A 24,632-nucleotide genomic window follows, 5' to 3' on the forward strand; every position below is an offset into this window, starting at 1 on the left:
CTCTGAGGACCGCACTTAACTATTCCCAGTGCATAAAAGTCCCCTAATCATGCCCAGATTCCTCTTCTGAAATTGTTCACAAAACAGAGCTGAATGTTTTTAACTAAATGGCCTCTCTTGCACTCTTCCGCGCTCTCTCACTCTTGCTCTCTCTGTCTCGACCATGGTAAGCAGCCACAAGCTACTCTAACTTTTCCTAATAAGCAACAGGGCAAAGTGAGGACCAGAACTGAGGGATGCCAGCCCCACTTTCCCCTGACTTGGTTACTGCTGACATGTTGGCCAACGTGACTTAGAATAATGGGATTATTTGCATTAATAGAACTGAAATTCTCCTCTTCTATTCAAAAAGTATACTATATACTTTATCCAAATGTCCAGTGTCTTATTTCCTTTTTTTCCCCTAAAGATTTATTTATTTATTTGAAAGAGAGAGCACACGTGCGTGCACACTCACGAGCATGGGCAGAGGAAGAGGGAGAGAATCTGAAGCGGATTCCCCACTGGGCACAGAGCCTGACGTGGGGCTCAATCCCATGACCTATGAGATCATGACCTGAGCTGAAACCAAGAGTTGATTGGATGCTTAACCGACTGAGCCACCCCGGTGCCCCCCAATATCTTTTTTCTTATCCTATATTCAGCCAACACACCTCCACCCCCAAATTTCAATGCTAAAAATTTGGGGACTTAAAAAAAGAAAACCTATATTTGGACTGACTGAAAAAAATTCTATGTAATTTTCACTGTCTATTCACAACTTCCAGCAAGACTAAAAAGCATTTTTTACAGCTAATAAACTCCAGTTTAGAAAGGTTAACTTTTCTAAGGTTTGGAATCTCACCAAACTCGGGGAGAGGGAGTGTACAAGATGGAACAGCTTTTTAACATATTTTCAAAAGCTACCCAGTGGCAAAAGCAGAACTGATGAATAAGAAAGGGGTCTTCGCTTTCCTACAAAGAGATTTGGCTTTTTAGTCTCCAAGATTTTGGTGTTTAGAATTCTACTTGGCTAGCGTCAATATTGGGAACGGCCAAGAGAAGTTTCTGTGCTCCCTAAGGGAGGAGAAACACACTAAACATCCTGTTCTTTTTAATAGTTCTGATGATATATATTCAAGTACTTAAAGTCAAGTTTTTGAAAGATGTTTGCTTCATTCTGTTAATTAGTCTGAAATCCAATGTTGGAAGGAAGAGAAATGAACAGTATGTTCCATACTCCCAATTTACTAAAAGGGAGAAAGACAAGTTCTAAAGAAAGGATGAGTGAAATCCATCAGTGTTAGTAAATAAGAGTAATACTTCTGTTCATAGATCAAGTTCAAAATAAACTATAAACCAGGACTTATAAAACAACACATGAGAGCATTTCTATAAACCACAAACCCTACATGAACTCTGGGGTTTAGATTAGCATCTTTGGGCTCACCTAACACTTCTGTAAAGTAAACCCTACAAATCCACATGAAAAAATGTTTTCTTTCTGAAACTATTGATTATTCACGTAGAACTTATGTACATGTAACCAACAGAATATATCTCTTACTGAATGAGGAAGTTTCTGGCTTATGAACAGGAATGGGTACATTCAGAGGCATGGAAGTGAGGTCTCCAATAGCATCCTAATGCAAAGGATGACTCCGCAAGTTTATTTTCATTTACTGTCCTGTATTTTAGAGACGGCACATTAGGTTCTGTAAGCAGCAGAACTAGTTTCCTAGGAAAGAGCTCCGTTAAGCTTAACCCACCACAGAGGTGCCTTTATTCTCTGACCACTCTGGTCACAAACCTACAGGAGCAGGAGAATGGAAAAGAAAACAGGATCACAAGATCATCACCAACATGCACTGCTTTTAAAATCTCCTGCCAATATTCTGAAAAGCAAAGGTCTGCCTGAAGTGAAGAATCATGAAAATAACTAGACCACGTCTGTGGAAAGTGATCACAGGGCCACCAAGAAGTAGGTCTAGGGCATCTGTGTGGAAGGACTGTGTTCTGTGTTGGGTGAAAAACAGGAACAAACGAACAGAACCCGCAGAGGCACATACCGACTTTTTGGATAAAGATAAAAAAGGTCTTACTTAATCTAACATAGAGCTGGGGGTACTAGTTCCTTAGAGATTATGTAATCTGAGCACCTAAAAAGGGAATAATACTGAAGTAATCTCTACGAAACTGCGTTTTCAGTATTGCTTTGAAGCGTGATGTTTAATGACTTCATGAACTAAACAATCAAGTCCCCCATTTTACAAGTAACAACAGGGGTACTGGAAATATAGGAGTTCCCCTTTTATTCTCACCCTGCCACAGTAGTTTTGCAAATAATACCAGAACGGTGATTTCAAACACAATTCATCAGATACGCCTAACACTGCAGGTCGTCCACATTTTACCTCCTGCTACATGCCATATTCAGCACATCTGCATCACAGACAGACCCGGGGTTAGGGGCCATACCCTACACATTGCTTATTTACATATATTACATGTTCTATAGTATGTTTATTCCACCATAAGAATACCTAACAAAACTGAGATGCACAAGAAGGTTTGAAAAGGAAATCACAGAAGATACTGACATACTTAAAGTTCAAACCACTCAAAGTGTGTGCCTGGCATATTTGACAATCTGCAAAAAAAAAAAAAAAAAAAAACCCAAACACATATTTAACGAATGAGCTGAAATATCACTTTTTTTAAGCCCTATCAATAGACTAGGGATTCTTCAAGATGTCAAACTTTTTGTCTGTAACATAGTCAACCTCAAGGGATAAAATCCTAATTTTCCGCATGTTGTCTTAAGAACCACAGATGGATCAATGGCAACTCATCAAATACGTCTCAGTGACTGGGGTGGGCAGTGGTGCCGCTCTGGGAGGGAAGCAGGTTGCCAACGACCCCACTCCCAGCAGGTGCTTCCTCCCACCCTCCTGCGTGCGCGGCTCCCCTGAGAAGACAAGAGGGAGGCAGGCAGCTAACGGCCCAGCTGAGTAGGGGGTCAAATAGGAAAATGCAGTAAGGGATGAGAGATGGACAGTGCAGAACGTTGTAGGCCTTGGAGCTGGACAGACGGGGCCCAAGTCCATCTCAGCTCCAACCCTCGCTGCATCCCAACCATGAGCCAGGGTCTCTCTCTTGGTGTCTCAACTACAGTAACAGAGATAACAGCATCTCCCTCAGAGGACTGTTGTCAGAAATAAATGACACATTGCAAATAAAATGGTTGGTAGTAGAGTCCAGCACATGGTAGGGCTCAATACAAACATTCCCATGATCATCACTTTCCTATTTATGGGTTGAGTAATTCCTATACATGCTTTCTAGTTTACCTCTTAACACCGCAATCTTGGCAAACTATAATAGATATCCAGGCACGATTTTTTTTAAAAAGATATAAAACAACTACACAATATGCATACCATGATGGATACTCATGACGTATTATTGGTTTTAAAAAGGTTCTTAAAAAATAAAAACGTTCTTGGGGGTGCCTGGGTGGCTCAGTTGGTTACGTGTCTGCCTTTGACTCAGGTCATGATCTCAGAGTTCTGAGATCGAGCCCCACATTGGGCTCTCTGCTCAGCAGAGAGTCTGCTTCTCCCTCTCCCTCTCCCTCTGTGTTCTCCTCCTCTCTCTCTCTCAAATAAATAAATAAAATCTTTTAAAAAATAAAAAATAAAAACTTTCTAAAAAGGTGATATATTTAGCACAGAATCAGTCCTTTGAAAAGAATATATATGTCCACAACTATGGCTAGAAGGACATATGCCCATTTGTGAGCCTGGTCATCTCGGAGTGATGCAATTATTCTTAATGATTTTAACTTGTTTCCTTTTGCTTATCTGTTTTTCTAATCTTTCTACTGTGAACATACATTACATATTTATATAAAAGATGTGAGAGAATAGAATATTCACACAAGCCTGGGATGCGGCGCTGACACAGTGGGACTAACATAGAGTCAACAATACAATGCACCAAGCGCGTGATGACCTAAAACAGCACACAAAGGTCAGGTATGGCCAGAGGCCTCTCCTGGCAGAAAGAAAGCAGACTTGACTTTGAGCCCTAGCCCAGCTGTCTCCCCACCATGGCCCTTGGTGAGTCATTTATTGTGGCCTCCGTTTATGACTGATGGAATCGGATCTGACCCACAGTAACACTGACAGGGGATGATCATCCCTCCTCCTTGCAACACTCTGGCTTGGCTTCCAGCTCGTCCCCTCCTAGCTCTCCTCCCACCTCCCTGGCAGCTCCTTCTCCATCTCCTTTACTGGTTCAGTCGGTCTCTTGGCTGCTTATTGTCGCAGTACCTGGGATTCGACCCCTGACCTCTTCCCATTCTATCTATTCTCACCTCCCAGATCTCATTCACTCCATGAATTCAGTTCCACCTATCTCCCCAACTATTCTTAAATGTCTATAGTTCTGACTAAACTCCAGACTGGAGTATCAAGAACTCCCCCCTGGAGGTAATCATTTAGAGGTGCACATGCCATAGCGTGGCCCAAACCAAGGTCATCATCTGCCTCCAGCCCTCAACCTGCTCTTCCTGGTCACCCTCATCAAGGTTAATGGTAACCAAATCCTTCTAGTGGCTCAGGTCAAAAACTTTGGAGTCATCCTTGACTTCTTGCTTTGTCTCATGCCCTAAACCCAAACCTGTTGACCCTACCTCTAAAATATACCCAGAACCCTACCACATCACACTACCTTCAAAGCTACCACCCTGGTCCAGAACCATCAGCTCTGTTCTGGGTTATTGCAACAACCCCCCCCTCCCCCGTCAGTCTCCTGTATCGCCCTTGCCCCCTCCAGTCTATTCTGAACCCAGTAGCTGGAGTTATGCTATTAAAGTGTCCATCCACCATGTCATTCTCCTGCTTAAACTCCCAAATGACTCTCCATCTCCCATAGATTAAATGCCAGGATCCTTGCACTGGCCTACACGTGTACACCCCCACCTCATCTCCCACTCCCCTCTTCTTCACTCACTCCAGCCCGGCCGACCTCCCTGCAGTTCTCCCTCCCTACCTTCTTATCTCCTTCAGGCCATTACTTCAATGTCTTCTCACCAAAGTGATTCCCCAACCATGTGATTCAAGTCTGGTGACAAAGCTCCCCCTGTCTCCACACACCCCCTAACCCCCTTCCCTTACTTTTCTCCATAGCAGTTCCACTGCTCAACATAACTTCCTTTATTCATAGTCTGTCTCCCCACAGCGAGGACAGAAGTGCCACAAAAGCGGGAATCTGGCTTATTGTTTTGCTCCCAACTGTATCCCCAGTACGTAGAACAGGGTAGGCACTGAGTAAATATGTAGGCACTGAATAAATATGTGGTGAAGAAACAAGCCGGATTAAACGGTTCCTGTCCTCACTTCTGTCAGGGTTAGGTAAGGAACACGTGAACTCAGGCGTATATAAATAATTTGACACTTCGATAGCTATGTGAATGGTGTTATAATCATCACTGTTACACTGAAGACGCGCCCCAATCCTGTCAGATATGGCTGGAATTAGTCATGCTTGAACACTGTTTCCCCACCTCTCTTTTTACTTATCTCTTTCAAGGACAGAGGGTAGTAACTGAGAATTCCCACAACACTAGGATTCTGGAAAGGATTAGGTTCAGAGATCCACTCAATGTCTAACCCTAGAAATGATGGTCTTAACTCACACGTGGGGATTTTTGTCTTCCCTTGGAGAAGAATGAGAGGATGGGAAAGAGGAGATTAAAAGACTAAGAGTGCCCAATCTCCCTCCATGATGTCAGAAATAACTGCTGAACCTGCACACAACACACAACTCAGGGGGAAAGCACTCTCCTTGACTTTTGCTTGGCCCTGATGATATAATCAAGTCTCACCCGTGGTGGATTCCTTTTTTTTTTAAAGATTTTATTTATTTATTTGAGAGAAAGAGACAGAGATAGTGAGAGAGCATGAGTGGGGAGGAGAGGGAGAAGCAGGCCCCCAGGGTGGGCTTCTGTGTAAATTCTCAGTGGACAAAAGCTTGGGTTCAGCTCAGTGGCCTCCATCCGAAAATCAAGAGTAAACAAAATACTCTCTGAACTCTAGGAGATACAGACAATAGCATGTTTCATTATAACACCCCGGGAATTACTCTTGGAGGCACCAAACAGAAATGATACAGCGTTAGAACTCTCTTCTAAATGCAAATGTTTCACAGCCAGTAGAAAACTCAGCTTGAAGACAGATTTGCTAACCTCTACTCCATCTTGGCTAGAATGATTGTTTAAAACGCCTCTCTGAGAGCTCCCAAGAAACCATGGCCCTTTAGAGGCCAATAATAGTACCTGCTGTTTGCAAAACTAACACTTAGTTACTGCAGCTAAACTGCAAAGCATTGTGAATCCCGGTGAGAAAGGCAATTAATCTAATTGAGCTGAACGTGTGAGGGTTTTCAAGTGGGTAGAAGTGCATCCCGGAACACGTGAGCCCAGCAACGAGGCCTGCTCAGGTTAGGGAATGGGCAGAGGTGAAGTAAGACAGTCCCATCATGCTCCACTTGTGAGTTTTAGAAGAGGCTTTCCATCACCTTCCTTCCAGCCCCTTTTAGAAAGAAGCAACTTATAAAATTATATCCTATTAAAGACCCTATCATCAAAACTGACCTTTAAGACTTAACGTAATTGTAAGATTTTGCTTGTCAGCCACATACCAAGACCGACGTGTTCCTCTCCTATCATTACATTGAGACTGCATTACCCAAGAAGGAGGACGAGGATAGTTTTAACCAAAAAGAATTTAACAAGTTGCTACAGAAAAAGCTTTCCTTTCTCACTTTATGTAAATGACTAATTAGTTGAGAATACTGCGTCTAATCCTCATCAAGCTTGGCTTTCTTTTCTTCATTACAAACAAAACAAAAAACCAAATTATTTTGCATCTGGACTCTGTTCCAGGGGCAACAATGCATCCCCAAGAAGAATGAGATGTAATGGGAAACTGTTTTAAGGACACACAGGCAAGCCCATGATCCGTTCTGCTAAGAGCCAATCCAAGCACAGGTGGAGGTTTTCAGCAGGCATTAAGAATAATCTTCATGTGGGGCACCTGGGTGGCTCAGTCGGTTGAGCGTCTGCCTTCGGCTCAGGTCATGATCTCGGGGTCCTGGGATCAAGTCCCGCTTTGGGCTCCCTGCTCAGTGGGGGGTCTGCTTGTCCCTCTCCCCTCTGCCCCCCCACTCGTGCTTGTGCGCGCTCTCTCTCAAATAAGTAAATAAAATCTTAAAAAAAAGAATAATCTCCATGTGGATGATGTCTTAGAGTCTACTTCAGTGTGTGCAATACTTTATTTATGATAGTGAAACTAGAGCAAATGAATGAATCCATATCAGATCACAGGATTACAAACACAGAAATTCTCTAATATTGCTGACATGACATGTTTTTCTTCCAAACAGCAATGATTTTTTTTTTTTTCACTTGCTTTTGACTCTACATTGGATTTGATCTTTTCATCACACACAAGCCAGGAAATCTGGGCTTCGTGTTCCGCCAGCCACTCCCGCCATCAGCCTCTCCAGGTGACTTGCACCTGGCTAGGTATGCATCGGTCACCCATGCAGCGTGTCATCATTTCAATAAATAGAACCCAAGTGTTAGGAGACGACACTAGTTTCTAGGGAGAAACAAGATCTGACACATGGTAATACCTCATTATACAGCCAGGCCTCTGCCAAGCAGAAGGAACGGAGGATCACCTTTTAACATAAACATTACAGGCCTTTCTTGCTATGAGGATCAAGTCCAGTATATTTATTTCATTTACCACATGGTCATTTTCCCTCCACTGTAAAGGACAGCCAGTGAATAAAAGCCATGTTAGCTCAGCATTATGCTTGAGAATTTTAAACAAACCAGTGAGGCAAATCACTTATGGTTTTCATACCAGGCATACCTCTGAGAGGCTCCATATAAATACTTCTTTCAGCTCAGAACACCATATGTGCCATTATGAAATACTGTACTCGATGTGAGCAAGAGACACAAAATTATCCCTAACCTAGGAAATATAGGTTCACATGTTTGCACTTCTGTCCTCCACAGGGGCCCAGTGGTCTAGTGGGCTAGCCCAGACTGGGACCAGAGAAACCCGAGGGTTATTGGGTTTCGGGTTTAGCAAAGTTATTTAAATTATACCCCAGTTGCTTTGTCTCAGGAAAAGGAGACTACAACGTTGTAACTGTGGCAGAAGCATCTAAACTGAAGCAGTTCCAAGTGACTCAAGCTACAAACATCAAATTAATCTGTCACCTAAATCTCCCAGCCTTACAGGTGTGCTTTTTTATCTGTCCCTCAAATACCAAGCAAACCACAAACCTCCTTCCCTGGAGAGTACACTTCCAGCTCTTACTGAGTGACGTCTCCCGAGGCATTTCTCCTCATGTGCTGAGTTCTACAGCCAGTCTCTTGAAGCGCTCCTGTATATTGTAAAAGCTGCATACACACGATGCAAACCGTCTAGTTTAACATACTATGTTGAACTGTAGCCGAGCTGAGCCTCGTCACCTACCGAGAATGCAACCAAGAATAGTGGTCGTCTTTGTGCCAGATGACCCAGAGGAAAGAAAAGGGCTGTGGAGGGCAGAGAACGTTCTTGCTACCTACAGTCATGGTGCTTCTCACTCCAGAGCGATGAAATCTCAACTGGGGATGTGGCTAGTCAGGTGTAGCATGAAGCAGCCAGGAATAAAGGGATCTAGTGCTCAATTAGCCTCTCAATCCAAAAATTACAGCGCAGCAGTCGAAGCCAGACCCCACCAGGGCAGACCAGCAGAAATAAGACAAGACACAAGATTAAGCAAAACACAGGCAGCCCAAGGAGGCGAAGAGCGGGCATGACTGACCTCGGGGGTTACACCACCATCAGAGTACAATGCCACTCTATGGCGGGTCAAAGGAAAGAACATAAAGTCACCATTACAGCGCTGGACATACACACTAAGTTTACTGTCAAAGGATGCACACAAAGTTCCACTTTCCAGATCCGAAAATAGAACTAAAACAATTTCGTAGGGATGATTTATTAAACGAACACAGGCCTGCAAATTAAAACAGAGGGACGTAAAACTAAAGGCTTATATACCCCAGCACACCTCACTTCACTGAGCTAGAAGAACATGTGCTCTGTAGGGGATAAACAATGCCCTCCCCAGCTGCAGAGATTCACTCGGGTGGGATGCAAGGACTCCTTTCTTTGGGACAAAGGCTTTTGCAGAAGGCAGAGGGATAGCTTAACCCAAAACTACACCTTAATTCTGCAACTGGTTCTCCATACCACCTTTACTGTGCCCGTTTACTAATTCGGCAAATATTTACTTGGCACTTACTTGGTGCCAGGTCCTGTGCTCTCCTCATTGCTTTTCTCCTAGTGCAACACAGTCGTACCCAGGCCCGAGTCATTTCTTGGTTGGATTAACTTTCCAACCTCTCTTCATGTTTACCTTTCCAGCGGTGCCAAATACATTCCGTTTCCAAGGTCACCAGCATCCTACTTTCAAAGTAGGAGCCTCCCCCATGATGCTCCTTTTTATTACATTTTGGTGACAGGAGAGCCCACACCCTTGGTTCCCGAGCTCATCTCTCATCATTCCAAGATCATTAAACCAGCTCATGTTCTTTGTCTTCCCTCCTTCCTGCCAGTTCTCTCTGTTCCTCTAACATTCACATACTCAGCAGCTCACTGGTCTCTTCATCCCATGAGGTGCCTTGATCGGGAATGGCTTATCCCTTTCCTTATTTAGGCAAATCCTGACATCCTACCTTTCCTACATGATTCATCTGATAATAATCTAAGCACCCTCTCTATGTATATCAATCTCTCTCCTGTCTGCAATAATACTAGTAAATAAACACTTTATAAAGCACTTCCGACGATGCCATCTCAATCAATCCTCAACAACACTGTGAAATAGATATTACTTAACTCACTTTACATACAAGGAAACCAAGGTGCGTACAAATTAACCAACTTGTCCTAGAGAATATAGCAAGCGAGTGGCTGAACTGGGACCCAAACCCTGTCAATCAGCTACCAAATCAGAACCTTGTCCATTCATGATTCTGTCTCTGCCAAACCCTGCTTAGGAATCAGCCATGAGAAACAGGATGGAGAGTGCTTACCTTGCCTCATCTGTTGATGGCCAAACTGGGCCAAAGAATGAAGAAAGAATGGGCCAACTCAAAAGAGACAGGACTTTGAGGCCTGGAATCTTAAAAGGCCTAAGTGAATTTACAAGTAGGATCCAACAAAGTGTCATCAGGAAAGAACCTAAGATGAAGCCGCAAAGGTTAAATCACAAAGTATACTAGATAGTTTTTAAGGAACACTTCCACATCACACATATTTTTTTTTTAAGATTTTATTTATTTATTTGACAGAGAGAGAGAGAGAACAAGTAGGCAGAGAGGCAGGCAGAGGGAGAAGGAGAAGCAGGCTCTCTGCCGAGCAGGGAGCCCGATATGGGGCTTGATCCCAGGACCCTGGGATCATGACCTGAGCCGAAGGCAGCCGCTTAACCAACTGAGCCACCCAGGCGCCCCCCACATCACACATATTAATTAGTAAAAAGGCAAACATCCATTTGGCTCCTGAAGAGCTAGAATTTAAAAAGCATGATCAAGAGGAAAACACAATCTGTAATTAGAAAGCTTAAGAGAAAATTAAGAGAGCAAGGGTTCCAGCACTCTCAAAGAAGGTAGAATTCTGCTAACAAGTTGAGAAAGGGATGTACTTCTTGTCCCAATGTCCTGAAAGATCAGTATTTGATGGTGTGCCCACATGGCCAGCCACAGAGTTGCCAGACAGCTACCTGAGATCATGCTCTCACCCATGAGCCTTGCCTGGCAGCCTTTCAGTTCCAGCCCAGATTTCTCTGTCTTCCCTTTATTCTTGTGAAGAGTGCAGTAGGAAACACACCTGGTAATATGTTTTGGCTTTTTTTTTTTTTTAAGTTGAGTAGGGAGAATGCTTGAGATCTACTTGATGAGATGTACAACCACCATGATTTTGCCTACAGCTTCCCAAAGGCTCTCGTGCAACAGAGAACTACACCTGGTTGAAGAAAGTAGGGAATTGATTGTCTCCATGGGCTTCATGTTTGGTAACAATCCACGTAACAAAGTATTCATAGAAAAAGGAATATTCTTGGACTTTTCTATTTAGGTAAGTAATGCTAATTCCATGTAATTCAAAAATCTCTTTCAAATCTACTATAAGCCTGCCTGCACCCTTGCAAACCTAAGTATAGGTAAAGAAGTAACACACAGAAAATACTTATTTGCTTCCATGTTTTTACTATCTGGCTACTGAATTTATTTCCCTTTAGTGTTTTGTTTTGTTTGCTAGGATTTTGTTTTGTTTTATTTGTTTCTTCATTTGTTCATTCATTCATTCAGCTTTTTATTGAAGTAGAATGTGTAGTACAGTGAGGGAGACAAACCATAAGAGACACTTAACTACAGGGAACAAACTGAGGGTTGCTGGAGGGGAGCGGGGGGGGGGATGGGCACTGGGGAGGGCACGTGATGTAATGAGCACTGGGTGTTGTGTGGGCAATGGATGACTCTACCTCTGAAACTAGGAATACACTCTGTGTTAATTAAATTGAATTGAAATTTTTTAAAAAAGAATGTGTAGTATAGCATTATCCTTGCATGTCATACAGGCTTTGTGATAAAATGCAAAAGTAGGCCTTTATAAAATATCATTCCTTCCTACCATATGGCAGCTATATGTCTTTGACTAAAGTCATAGTACTTCTTTGAGGAGGTTCCTCATTAGTAAAAGAGGGATCATAGAATCTTCCCTATCCGTCTTAAAGTGGTTTTCTGAAAGTCAAATCAAATGATGAATCTGAAAGTGCTTTGTGCATACTTTCAGCATGGGTACCTGTGGATCAGAAAACCGAAGAGCAAAAAAATGTATTGACCTTCCAGAGACTTCCTAAGGCTGTGTCTGTGCATGTTGTGTGCATGTGGGCTATCAGCAAGGGTAGTTAGTGGTACTGGCTTGGTGCCCTCCACATAGTATTATCATTACCAGGCACCACTAGATCTCTGCAAGCATCCGGATTCAGGGTAGGGACAAGTTGGGTACAGCTGCCCCTGAGTTGTATGGAAATCATGGTGCGATACCAACATCTGATCTTCAATCATTCTAACTCTAGAGCTCTTTTTTTTCACTTTGCTCTTGTTCCAAAAGCTTGACTGGTGGAGAAGACACTTGAAATGTTCCAAACCTGTGATTTTGTGGTCAAGGGGTATCATCACCTCCACCCAGCTGGTGACAGAAAAGTGGCTGTCCAAGAGTTATTTAAAACAAGTACCACGAGGAAAGAACTTTCTGAAAGAAACCTTACTGGCCTCCAAGTGGGCAATTGAAAAGAACCAAACGCTAGTGACAGAGAAGTCAATGATACAACAATCAAGGACAGTTTTATTAGTTTGATTCAATGAGGCAAAACTTGGACAAAAAAATTCATCATTCAAACCAGATGCTGGTTTTGTAATATCCATTTCAATAATGAACTGTTTCAATTCTCTTTTATTTTGAATATGTAATATAAAGCAGACAAATCATTACATTAATAAAGGCACACTGGAAATTTGTAAAGTTGGTTTGAAAAAGAACTGAATGTAAGAAACCTGTTTTCCGAAGTTCATTGCCAAGAGCATTTTTGTCTTTTTTAATCGTGTGACAAAAGAAATGCAATAGTGAGTTTAAGCAAGACCAATTATGAACAGCAATGAAATTCCCCTTTAATGATAATCAGCCCCAAATCTTGATTACTGCCAGCTCGAATTATCTGGTCATAAGGCATACAAAGTACTGCGTTCATCTATCTCAAAGGAGAATGAAGGATGGGCCCCTCAAGGTGTGCAGTCAGATAAGATGGGGAAGCAGGGAGAGAAGGACGGGAGGCCAAACACACGGACCTCAAGCGCCAAACAGAAAGCAGGATGCTCATAAAAATGTTTACTAAGCACAAAAGTTACTTTTTAGAAAAAGCCTGATGATGATCTTCCTCTTAGAAAAGATTATTCTTTCTCTTGTCAGAAGAATGATGAGGAACAGATCTCCTCACCAAGAAAAAAGTGAGCATCTGTAGCCAGGTGGATCCCAAGAGAAGGTGAGAGCAGACTGTGGGGAATGGAGCCCAGAAAGTAGCCTTTGGCCTTCAGATAGAACCCCAAAGCCGGAGGGGAATCATCCTCCAGTTTGGGGCTGTTCGGAGGTCGCACAACTTGCTGGCAGTTTCCAGGTTCTCGGACGGAGTCCGACCCAGTGGACTGCTACCCTAAAAATAATGTGGCAGAACCATCCACGGCCCGCTTCCACTGCTTTATGGAGACAGAGCCGAGGACTCTCCACTGCAGACACGGAGACGATCAGCACCTTCATTTCACAAACAAGGAGACTCACGACCAAGGAGACAGAGTGAACTCTTGTGGCACTGACTAATGGCAAAGTTAGGACTCCTTACCCACCGGCTCCCTCCCTGAGGTGATGGTGAGGCTCCGAAGAGCAGCTAGTAAGGACCGCTACTGTGGGGCGATCACCGCATTCGGGCACCACTATGGACAGACACCCTCCTCTTCTGCCTTGGGCGTGCTCGTGTGCTGATTCAACACCGGACAGTTGCAAAAGAAAATCTCTATTCATATTGGAGTTACAAATCCTACTTACCAAAACTCACTTTGTGCCAGACACCATGTTAGGCACCAGCATTCATTCGCCTCTTGTAATGCTCACAACCCAGGAGGTTTTGATAACCTCATTCTACCGAAAGTGCAGCTAAAAGAGGTGATGTCACTGGCTTATGCTCACGCTTGTAGGTAAGTGGCAATCCTGGGTTCAGACATGTTTTTCTAGCCCCTTGAAGACACTGTGCTTTCTCCTACCCTACCAGCCCTCAAAGTTTTGCCAAAGAAAGAACTCCTCATTCAACGGACAGGAAGCTCTGCCGAGTATAAGAAATAAACAGATTCCGGACAATGGTAAGGAAGCTTCTACAATCTGGGTGTAAACCTGAGCCTTTCACAGTTACGCGATGAAGGAGAGAAGTTTCTTGCAAAATTCTACTTTTTCCTTCTGAAAACTCTTTGCTTCACAGATCCTGAATATTCCATTTATTACTCTTTTCTCTTTCAAGCAAAAGCTCAAGTCCCCACAAGCAGAAGAGAAGGACGATGGAAATCTTAACAGGCGGCAACGACTTCGCATAGAGATGGTCACCGAAGTAAAGAGCCCGCCCACAAGACCGTGGAGAAAACGTCATTACCCCGGCTCGCAGCCTTCTTGTGGCTGGCCAGGCTCCTCTGGCACCTTCACCTCCTGGCCACCTGCCACCTTTACCTTCTGGAAACACGGGCACACGGCCAGGCCAGAGATTTCTGCTCTCTGACTGAACACAAACACCTCTCAGCTTTCCAGTCTGAACAGAGCCCTGAAAACTGGAACTCACTGTGGGTTTGGTGCTACTGATGTCTCCGCAGTTTGTAATCTTCTGCCTGTTTAATTAAAACCAGAACATTCCAAAGAGGCCCATTCTTAACTAAAGGAAGACCCACGGGGTCTGAACCTGCCTTTGTTACTCTACAGACCAGACAAATAGAAGCACCAGCCAGGCAAACGGGGCATGGTGTGCGCCTAACAAAACACAACCAGCCTCATTTTCCTAGTGATTTTTTGAAGTTTATTTCCTGTCAGTTTCAGGTTCTGGGAATTCAAAGATGATGAGTTCTGACCCTGAGGAGCTCACAGTCTGGTGAGGGAGACAATACCTTGGAAAAATTAATGGCAGTATTAGGTGGTAAGTGGGAGAACACAAAGGGACACCAAGTGCTAGAAGGACACAGGACAGAGGAACTAGGGAGATTTCATCAAAGAAGGGGCCACAGGAACTAGCTCTACAAAATGAGTAGGGAGTTCTCAAGGCAATGAAATGGAGGTTCAGAAACATTGCAAGCAGAAGGGACAGTGCATTCAAAGACTCACATTTATGAAGGAGCCTGCAGTCTAAGCAGTGAAGAGAAGCAGTGTTTGTATGTGAAGGGAGGTGGGGAGCTGGTAAAAGAAGCATCTCAGAGACTATTACAAAGGGTCTCTATAGGCATCTCAGAGTCAATGAAGGTTTTAAAGCATGTTCAGTTGGTTTTTTGTTTTTCTTTTTTTAAGAAAGTAGTTCTAGCAGACATGCCAAGGGTAGACAGGAATCTACATCAGTGCCGTGCAAAAAAAAAAAAAAAGAAAGAAAATGTGAGCCACAGAGTCAAGCCAGATATATAATTTTAAATTTTTTAGTAGCCACATCTAAAGTAAGAAAAAACAAGTAAAGTTAATTTAATAATATATTTTAACCCCCAAATCCAAACTACTATCATTCAACATATAGTCAATATTTTTTAAAATTATTAACAAGATAGTTCACATTCTTTTTTTCTAGTCCTACCTCTTCTAGATCTGGCATACTTAACAGCACATCCAAAATTGGGTAAGCCACATTTCAAGTGCTCGGAAGCCAGATGTGGCCCATGGTTACCATACTGGACAGACAGCTCTAGATAAACCAAATGCAAGACCCACTTGGGAGACTGTAGCCAAGAGCCCAAACAAGGGATGATAAAGCTCTGAACAGGTATTTCCAGTCCCTGAACATTTGCTAAACTGCCACTGAAATGCCATTTTACAAATATGTAACTTGTTGGGTGCCTGGGTGGCTCAGATGCTTAAGCATCTGCCTTCGGCTCAGGTCATGATCCCAGGGTCCTGGGATCGAGTCCCGCATCGGGCTCTCTGCTCCTTGGGAGCCTGCTTCTCCCTCTGCCTCTCTCTCTCTCTGTCTCTCATGAATAAATAAATAAAATCTTTAAAAAAAAAAAATATGTAACTTGTTGTTCTGTTTTAAAGATTTTATTTATTTAATAGAGAGAGCGTTCGCTTGTGAGCAGGGCAGGGGGTTGGTGGGGGGAGAGAAGCAGAGTCTCCGCTAAGCAGGGAGCCCATCTCAGGACACCAGGAACATGACCTGAGCTGAAGGCAGACGCTTAACCGACTGAGCCACCTAGGCACCCCATGTTTTGTTTTGTTTTTAAAGATTTATTTATTTGAGAGGGGGGTGGGGCAGCGGGAGAGGGAGAGAGAGAATCCTCAAGCTCACGCCCACTGAGCACAGAGCTACAGTTGGGGCTCAATCTCAAGGCCCCCAGGACCCCAAGATTATGAACTAAGAGTTGGCCGCTCAACCAACTATGCACCCCACTTTTTATTTTGAATAGGCAATAATTCATATGGTTCACAAATAAAAATACAACAGGGTACCTAACAAACAGTACTGCCCCTACCCTTTTTCTATCTACTCCATCCCCCACCCACCCATTAAAGACAACCATTTCTTTTTTTTTTTTAAAGATTTTTAAAAATTTATTTATTTGACAGAGAGATAGCACAAGTAGGCAGAGCGGCAGGCAGAGGGAAAGGGAGAAGCAGGCTCTCTGCTGAGCAGGGAGCCAGACTTGGGTGCTCGATCCCAGGAGCCTGGGATCATGACCTGAGCCGAAGGCAGCCGCTTAACTGACTGAGCCACCCAGGCGCCCCAAAGACAACCATTTCTACTGAGTTTCTTTTGTTTATCCTTTCAATGTTTCTTCATACAAATACAAGCAGATATGAATGTAGACCCCGATTTTGTTCCTTTTCTACACCAAAGGTGGCATACTACATACTCTATTCTGCACTTTGCTTTTTTCATTTAACACATATCTTGAAGATCTTTCCATATTACTGCATAAAGAGTTTCCATGTTTTCTTTAAATGCTACACAATATTCAATTGTATGAATGGATCACAGTTTATTTCACCAGCCTTCTACTAATGGATATTTGAATTGTTTCCAATCTCTTCTATTACAAACAATGGTCTAATGGAAACCTATCTACATCACTTTGTATGTATTCAGATGTACCTGCAGGGAAAAATTACCAGAGCCAAATTGCTGGGTCAAAGGGTAATTGCATTTGTAATCCTGATAGATACTGCCAAACTGGCCTTCAAAAGAGCTGTGCTATTTTGTAATCTCGCAAGAGGTACAATGACAATTTTTCCAGATCTGGTCAACAATATATAATTATCACACTTAAGAATTTTTGCCAATCTGATGAAGTGAAAAGTACTACTCCAACACAGTTTAAATCTGCATTTCTCTTATTATGTTGGAGATTGAAAATCTTTTCTTTGGTATAAAGATAATCTGTATTTCATGTTCTGTGAACATGTCCCTTTGCCCATTTTTCTATTGATCTACCAGTCATTTTCTTATTCATTTGTAGGAGCTCTTTATAGAGAGATTAACCCCTTGCCCACTATAAATATTTTTTTCCCTGACTGTCATTTATTTGTCTTTTGAATTTACTTACTGTGTTTTTTACCAGGTAAAGTTTTTATCCAAATTAATCAATTTTTTTCTTTTACAGTTTTTGAATTTTAAGTCATACTAAAAAGGCCTTCCTCAAAGTTATAAAGGAAGTTACCCATGTTTTTTCTAGTCCTTTTATGATTTTATTTATTTATTTTTTAAGATTTATTTATTTGACAGAGAGAGTGAGAGAGCATGTCCACCAGCTCGGTGGGGAGGGAGAATCTCAAGCAGACTCCCGGCTGAGTGCAGAGCCCAACACAGGCCTTGATCTCGTGATCCTGAGATGACGACCTGAGCCAAAATCAAAAGTCGGACACTTAACCGACTGAACCATCAAGGCACCCCTCTAATCCTTTGATTTTAAGCAAATATGAATATATACCCATCTTTTGAAATACTTGCTAGAAATATCATTTTTCACTTTTTCCAACTGAGGTAGACCAAACATTTTATGAACTGCCTTCCTGATTTCTTCCTCCTTTGTCATCATTCTTTTGAATATCACAGTAAACATCATATAAAATGAACTAAATCAAGGTAGAGTTTATTTGAATGGTATGAGATATAGAACCAACCTCATCTTTCTCCAGATACCTACCCACTTGGCCCAATACCATATACTAAATATTTCATCATTATCCCACTGGAAACATAATTTTTAAATACTTTTCTATTTGTGTAGACAGCAACCTGGAGTTTTAATAAACTTATGGTTCTAATTCTTTAGTCTAGACACCACAGAGGTAAATACAATTTATGCTATTCAGTTTATTTATGGAAACTGCCAAGTTTCATGAAACTGCATTCACCCAGCACTGTCCTTCCTCCCACATCATCAGTATCTTTTCAACAGACGCTTGACTTGAAGGGATATACAGATGCAAACTGTCACTGAGAAATTTACAGTTTGGAAGTTGCTAAATTATATTTCACAATGAATGTTTAAAAGGCAAGCAATATACCAAAATTAAAGTTTGGCAAAACTCTGTACCTCTTGATATCAGGGTTGTGAGTTCAAGCCCCATGTTGGGTGTGAAGCTTATTAGTAAGTAAGTAAATATAATACAACATCAGATTTTTTGGGGTGCCTGGCTGGCTCAGTTGGTAGTGCATGTGACTCTTGATCTCAGCATTTTAAGTTTGCCCCTCACGTTGCGTGTAGAGGCAACTTAAAAAAACCTTTAAAAAGAAAAAGTTTGGCAAAACTCTCATCAATGACAGAATTCTGGTTTATCCAAGTTCATTTTATATGCTCACAAATGTGACATTCAAAAGATCTATGAAAAAAAAAGAAAGGAGAAAAAAAGCCCAGAAAAGCAGTTCAGAAACTATCTGGTCCGCTTCAGCTGGGAAAGAGAAAAGTGATTTTTTTTTTTTTTTTTTGCATTTTCATAAAGGTAAATAGAAATAGGGGCGCTTGGGTGGCTCAGTCAGTTAAACGTCTGCCTTTGGCTCAAGTCATGATCCCGGCCTCTGCTTGCTGCTGTCCCCTGCTTGTGCTCTCTCTGTCAAATGAATAAATAAAATCTTTAAAAAAAACCAGAAATATGGAACGCTTCACAAAGTTGCATATCATCCTTGTACAGGGCCATGTAATCCTCTCTGTAATGTTCCAATTTCAGTATATGTGCTGCTGAAACAAACATGAGAAATAATATTCTTTAACAAGGACTTAACATTCCCAATTATTTCTATTCAAAAGTTTCCAGTAAACTGGAATTTTTAAGGTAAAAATGAGAAAGATATAGTATTTTACGGTAAATGCTCTTCTACTCCAATATTAATTCCTATCATGTATATCAGCATCCTTCGCGTTTTATCCAATCAATGCATACTACACATCTTTCCCTGCCACTTGAGGTTGTAAAATTAGTTATCATAGTTCAGTTTCTAAGAGATTTATACACACACACACACATACATACAGAGTTAGAAGCAGCATATCCTTCAAAAATTGCAAGGGGATCAGTTCCTACATAGGGGATGCTCATGTAGTAGACATGAATTATAAAATCTTACATAGGGGATAATAGTACCAGAAAAAATAATGACAGCAACAAAATGATCCTACACTGGGGATGTGGGTCAGGAGGATCCTATGGAGTAAAAGCTCCCCCAGACAGGAATGAAGCATAGCTTCTGAGACCTCTGTGATGTTTCTTTTCTTTTTTTAAGATTTATTTATTTGAGAGAGAAAGAGAGTGAGCAGGTGTGTGTGTGGGGGGGGGGGGTTTAGGGAGAGAGGGAAAGAGAATCTCAAGCAGACTGCACTGAGCACAGAGCCTGATGCGGTGCTTGATCCCACAACCTTGAGACCACGACCTGAGCCAAAACCAAGAGTGGGGCGCTTAACTTCCTGTGCCACCCCGGCGCCCCGACCTCTGTGATGCTTCTAAAAGAAACAGAGCTGAAGTGGAAGCCAAAAGCCCGGTGAACACAGAGGCTGTACTCATGCTACTTCTGGGTAGCCTCCCTGCCTCCCGACATCCCCCTTCCCCTCAAGCTGCTGCCGCCTATGTTAGCCTGCAGACTCAGGAGAAAGACTCACAAACCTGATTTCTGGCCCTGAGATGATGCTCTTGAATTTCAACCTTTTTTAAATTTGCAAATGCCTAATGAAGGCAATTCACCCCGGATCATACCTAAGTACCTAAAACTAACCATGAATGCCTACTGCCCCTCCCCTCCAACAAAACTCTATCTTTCCCCATCTGTATCAATAATATTATTATTTTCCAATTTATTTGGACTCCTTCACACCCCCTTACACCTTAGGCATCTTCTGACTCTGTCCACACCCTTCGACAGCCACCCACCGAGTCCTTCTCTGGGATATCCCCCATACTGCCCTCCCCATTTGTTTCCAACTTCAGACGGTCCTCATGACCAGGACCCTGTGCCTACTTTATACACTCTTCACGGATTTCCTTCTTTCCTCACTCCCCCATTTACAAACGATTCTACAATTGCCAGGTACCTTTCCCAAGTGGTACCAAAACCTCCAGTGTTTCCCATTATTTCAGCGACAGCCTGAAACCATGTCACTGATCATTTCATTCACTTGACAAATATTTATTGAGTCCCCCTTTTGGCCAGGCATGATTCTAGGCATTTGGGACATATCACTGAACAGACAAAACTCCTATTTAATCTTATCTTAACCTATTTTTTCCAGCCCTTCACCTTACTAGTCTCCTAGATAATTATAAACATTATCTATAAATAAATCTATACCAGAAGTTATATTTTGATATAATTACATTTTCAATGATACCTTAAAAAACCCTACTACCTACGGGATTCAGTAGTGAGCAAGACAGATGCTTTTTCCCTATGTCCTACTCACCCCCTCTCACCTTTCTGCTCTGAAAGCTTTCTCCTTTCCCTGCCCTCTAACCCCTGCCCACCCCGAAACACTCAATCCAAACCCTCCAATTTAGCTAAAGACTTTCTTGGGCAACAACGCCCACAGCAGGGACCATCAGTCTTTCTTTATCTTGAACAGTGCTTCTGGGGGTGTGTGTGGGTGTGTTTTCTTTTCACGGGTTTCATGAAGCTCCCTAATTAGAACAGAGGTCTCTGAAGACCAGATACTTGCTTTCTCCTTTGCACTTCCTGGTAGGATTCCATAATCCCAGAACACTACTGCCAAAGGAAATGTCTGACACCAGTTCATCAAACCAATTTTGCTTCCTGAGAAAGTTGAGGCTTAGGGAGGTTAAGTCATAGTATCAAGTGCTTAAAAAAAAAGTGAATCAATATTAATTGCAGACTGGCAGGCATCCTTTTCTTTGTCCCTAGGGACGGAGGAAGATGGCTGAACGGCTTCTTGCATGCAGTTCTTTCCTCCTGGTATCCACGCAAATGCTCCCAAGCTGTCTGACAATTTGCTGAGAGCTACTGCCCAGCGGAGGCCTAACTCACTTCACCCTGGTGGGTCTGCCTAGTTCTATATGTTTGCCCTCTTTCCAACTGTCTACTGCCTGCCCGTAGCTGGAGATCTCAGTGACACTAAACAAGGAGACCCTAAGCTCCTAGGTTTTCCAGACTCTAGACTGCTCTCCCTCTCTGCCCCATGAAATCCAGGGCTTCCTTTAGCTTGCCATATCAATGCTTGACCTTCTGCCCTGGCCAGGGAGCTGCCCTGCTGGGAACCAGAGAGCTCTCTGAGGGAGAGAGCTGGTAACAACAGGAGCACATGGGTAGAGGTTAATGGAGCCTTAGTTAAAAGTTATCTACAAGTGCAAAATCAGCATAGTCCTTGAGAAGTACAATTTGGAACGGTCTAGTGGAGTCCAGATGTCATCTACAAAGCAATGAGATGTAGCATGATGTAGGAACGCCAGGATTTTTAGCGTGAGCCCCATTCCTATCCCCTACTGCCGCCATGTCATTCCCTCCACACTACTCATACAGAATTCAAAGAGGCACGTGTGATCCTTTCCTCCCATTCCTCCTACCTACTGAAATGGCAATGGTTTTCAGTAATGTTTCCTGAATCTCCTACAAATGAAAGGCCAGTTTGCCCTTTGCTTGAACTGAAAAAAGTCAAATTTAACAGAAGCAGTCATATACATGTGGTCAATGTAGATAAAAATGGCTCCTGTCTGTTTCTTCGGGGGGGCCCAGAAGGACGGATAGTACTTAATCGGCCACAGATTATGAAGCCCACAGTCATCAAATTAGACTGGAGGTAATTGCCCTTCACGTGTTGTTTTAGGCAGCTGTTCCATTATTCACAGGTAAATCTGTGCCCTCAACTTATAATAATCCCTCGATGTCATGGTCTTCTGGTACAGCCGAATTCCATAACCTTGGAAGCCACCAACAGTTCTCTCTCAAATTATCTCTGGACCTGGAAGGATGGTTTGGTGGGAAGAAAATCCTGGTTTTCAAGATCAAAGAATATTCCTTACATTTATGAGAACCTTTGAAATATAGAAACTTCCCACCTAACACCAGCTAGCAAGTAGCCTTGTTTGTTTCTATCTAAGTAAATGAACTGTTAAAAGCAGAAAAAGAAAAATATTCTTAAGCTCCAAAATCTTCTTCTACCTGATTTTAGCTTCTTTGGGGGAAGGAAACACAGATTCATGCCTGAACCCAGACCACATGACATCACTCTGTCAGAGAGAGGGCTGCCAGAGTTGTCTCTCCTGTACCCCCTCCCCTCTCTCCGGGTTCAGCTTTTCCTCCCACTCCTCCCCTGCAGACAGGACATCTTCCAATCACTTTGGACTGCCCACCATGTCTGGAACACGCTCTGCAGCTCAGCTTCTGTGATTATCTGAACTTCGTTGACCCAAATTGGGCCACCATGACCCAGGTCAGCCTAACAATAACTGCTGACCCAGACCATGGGCTGGAACTCTTTCTGGTCCCCCCTGCCTCAAGCTGGGACTGATTCAGGAAACTAGGGTGATGCTAGGCCAGTGATCGGTCTTTAAGGGATCCTCCCAGGTCTCACAGAGGAGGAGGAGACAGATGGGGGCCTGACATGTCAGTGCAGCCAGCCTTCTATTAGCCAGCCACAGACCTGAGCAGATGAAACACCGGTGAATCACTGCCTCTAAGGTTATGTCAACCCTGGTGCACCACCCACCAACACCACCCGCTCAGTAACACAGCATTCATTCGTTCATGTGTTCATTCCTTCATTCGCTATTTAATGAGTCCCTGCATAGATGTAGGCAGATACATCTCAAAATTGCAAATCCAGTAAACTCCTAGTTAGCCTCAACCCACTGAAGTACAAACTTCCATCACCTGGAATGATGGGGTTCCTTCATATAAGTGACACTCTGCCATACTAAACAAACTGATATTACTGATATTCTGTGTCTAAACATACCTCTCCTTCTCTACCAGAAGAACTCGGGTTTATTTATATGGAAAGATACAGAAGTCCCTTTCCTAGGAAGCCTTTCCCAACTTCTCCAGTCTTCTTAGAAGACTTCCCAGCTACATCTCCCACCACAACCTTCCATAACTCTCTCCTCTAGCTATACTGCCCTTTTCTCACTTTCTGCCTTCCATGTTAAGTCCCTTTCCGCCTCAGGGCCTTTGCATATGCCGTCTGTGGTGCTGAAATGTTCCTGCCCATATTCCAACTCATTACTGACCCCAGCCCCACAGCTTCTACTGCTCCCCTCCTTTTATCAAAGTAAGCTTCCCCAGCCTTCAGATCTCAGTTGAACCAGGAAAGCCATCCCTGAGCCCCACCATTATTCACCCTCATAGTCTCACAGGACTTTCCTTCCCTATGTTTGTCAGAGCTGTACTGTTGAACGGTGATACTATTTGATTAAAGTCTATTCCTCACTAGACTATAAGCTCCATAAGAACAGGGGCCAGGACTCTTTTCATTTATCACTGTAAACACAGTGACTAGCCCAGGGGCACATAGTAGGCAGAGTATTAGCTGAATGAATGAGAGACCTTCTCTACAGTGCTTGGGTCACTGAATTCCAATTGCTTGTTTGTGTACTGGCCCCAAAACCTGGCCCCTGCCAGCCATCCAGAACCAAATACTTTTCTACAATGTCCTTTTTTTTTTTTTTTTTAAGATTTTATTTATTTATTTATTTGAGAGAGAGAATGAGAGAGAGAGAGAGCATGAGATGGGGGAGGGTCAGAGGGAGAAGCAGACTCCCTGCCAAGCAGAGAGCCCGATGCGGGACTCGATCCTGGGACTCCAGGATCATGACCTGAGCCGAAGGCAGTCGCTTAACCAACTGAGCCACCCAGGCGCCCTACAATGTCCTTTTTAAATGGACATTTAGCCCTATTATCGACACCTTGTATATCCACATTTAGCAACAACGGAGGGTTAAAATAAGATCTTAAGATCCTAAGGTTGAAGATCCTCATGTATACTAAGGTCATGAGAACTGGCCTTAGAATATATCTAAAAAAGGGGAGGCTGGTTGGCTTAGTTGGTACAGCATGTGACTCTTGAACTCAGGGTTGTGAGTTCAAGCCCCATACTGAGTGTAGAGCTTACATTAAAAAAAAAAAAAAAAGAGTATATCCAAAAAGGTTGAAATAACAATCAAAAATAAAAGGGCGGGGGCATTGAGTACTACTGAGTGTTTCTGGTCAACTCTGACCTACCCAGAAAAGTCATAACCAAAGAACCTCACTTCCTGACTCCTTTTCAGTTGATGTCTCAGCTGTTTTCACCACTG

At 42.9% G+C, this 24,632-nt stretch overlaps 1 protein-coding gene and 1 non-coding gene across 3 annotated transcripts in view; both read right to left on the reverse strand.

Moving 5' to 3' along the window:
• The window catches only part of JAZF1 (JAZF zinc finger 1), a 325,686-nt gene that overhangs the window by 245,496 nt on the left and 55,558 nt on the right, over positions 1 to 24,632 (reverse strand). The window lies entirely within an intron of this gene.
• On the reverse strand, positions 18,987 to 19,089 carry LOC118021412. Its single transcript, XR_004682158.1, has one exon. It is a non-coding gene; the product is annotated as a U6 spliceosomal RNA (small nuclear RNA).

This window comes from Mirounga leonina, unplaced genomic scaffold, assembly GCF_011800145.1.
Source record: "Mirounga leonina isolate KUSES-001 unplaced genomic scaffold, KU_Mleo_1.0 Mir_174, whole genome shotgun sequence".
In the NCBI taxonomy this organism is placed as follows: Eukaryota; Metazoa; Chordata; class Mammalia; order Carnivora; family Phocidae; genus Mirounga; species Mirounga leonina.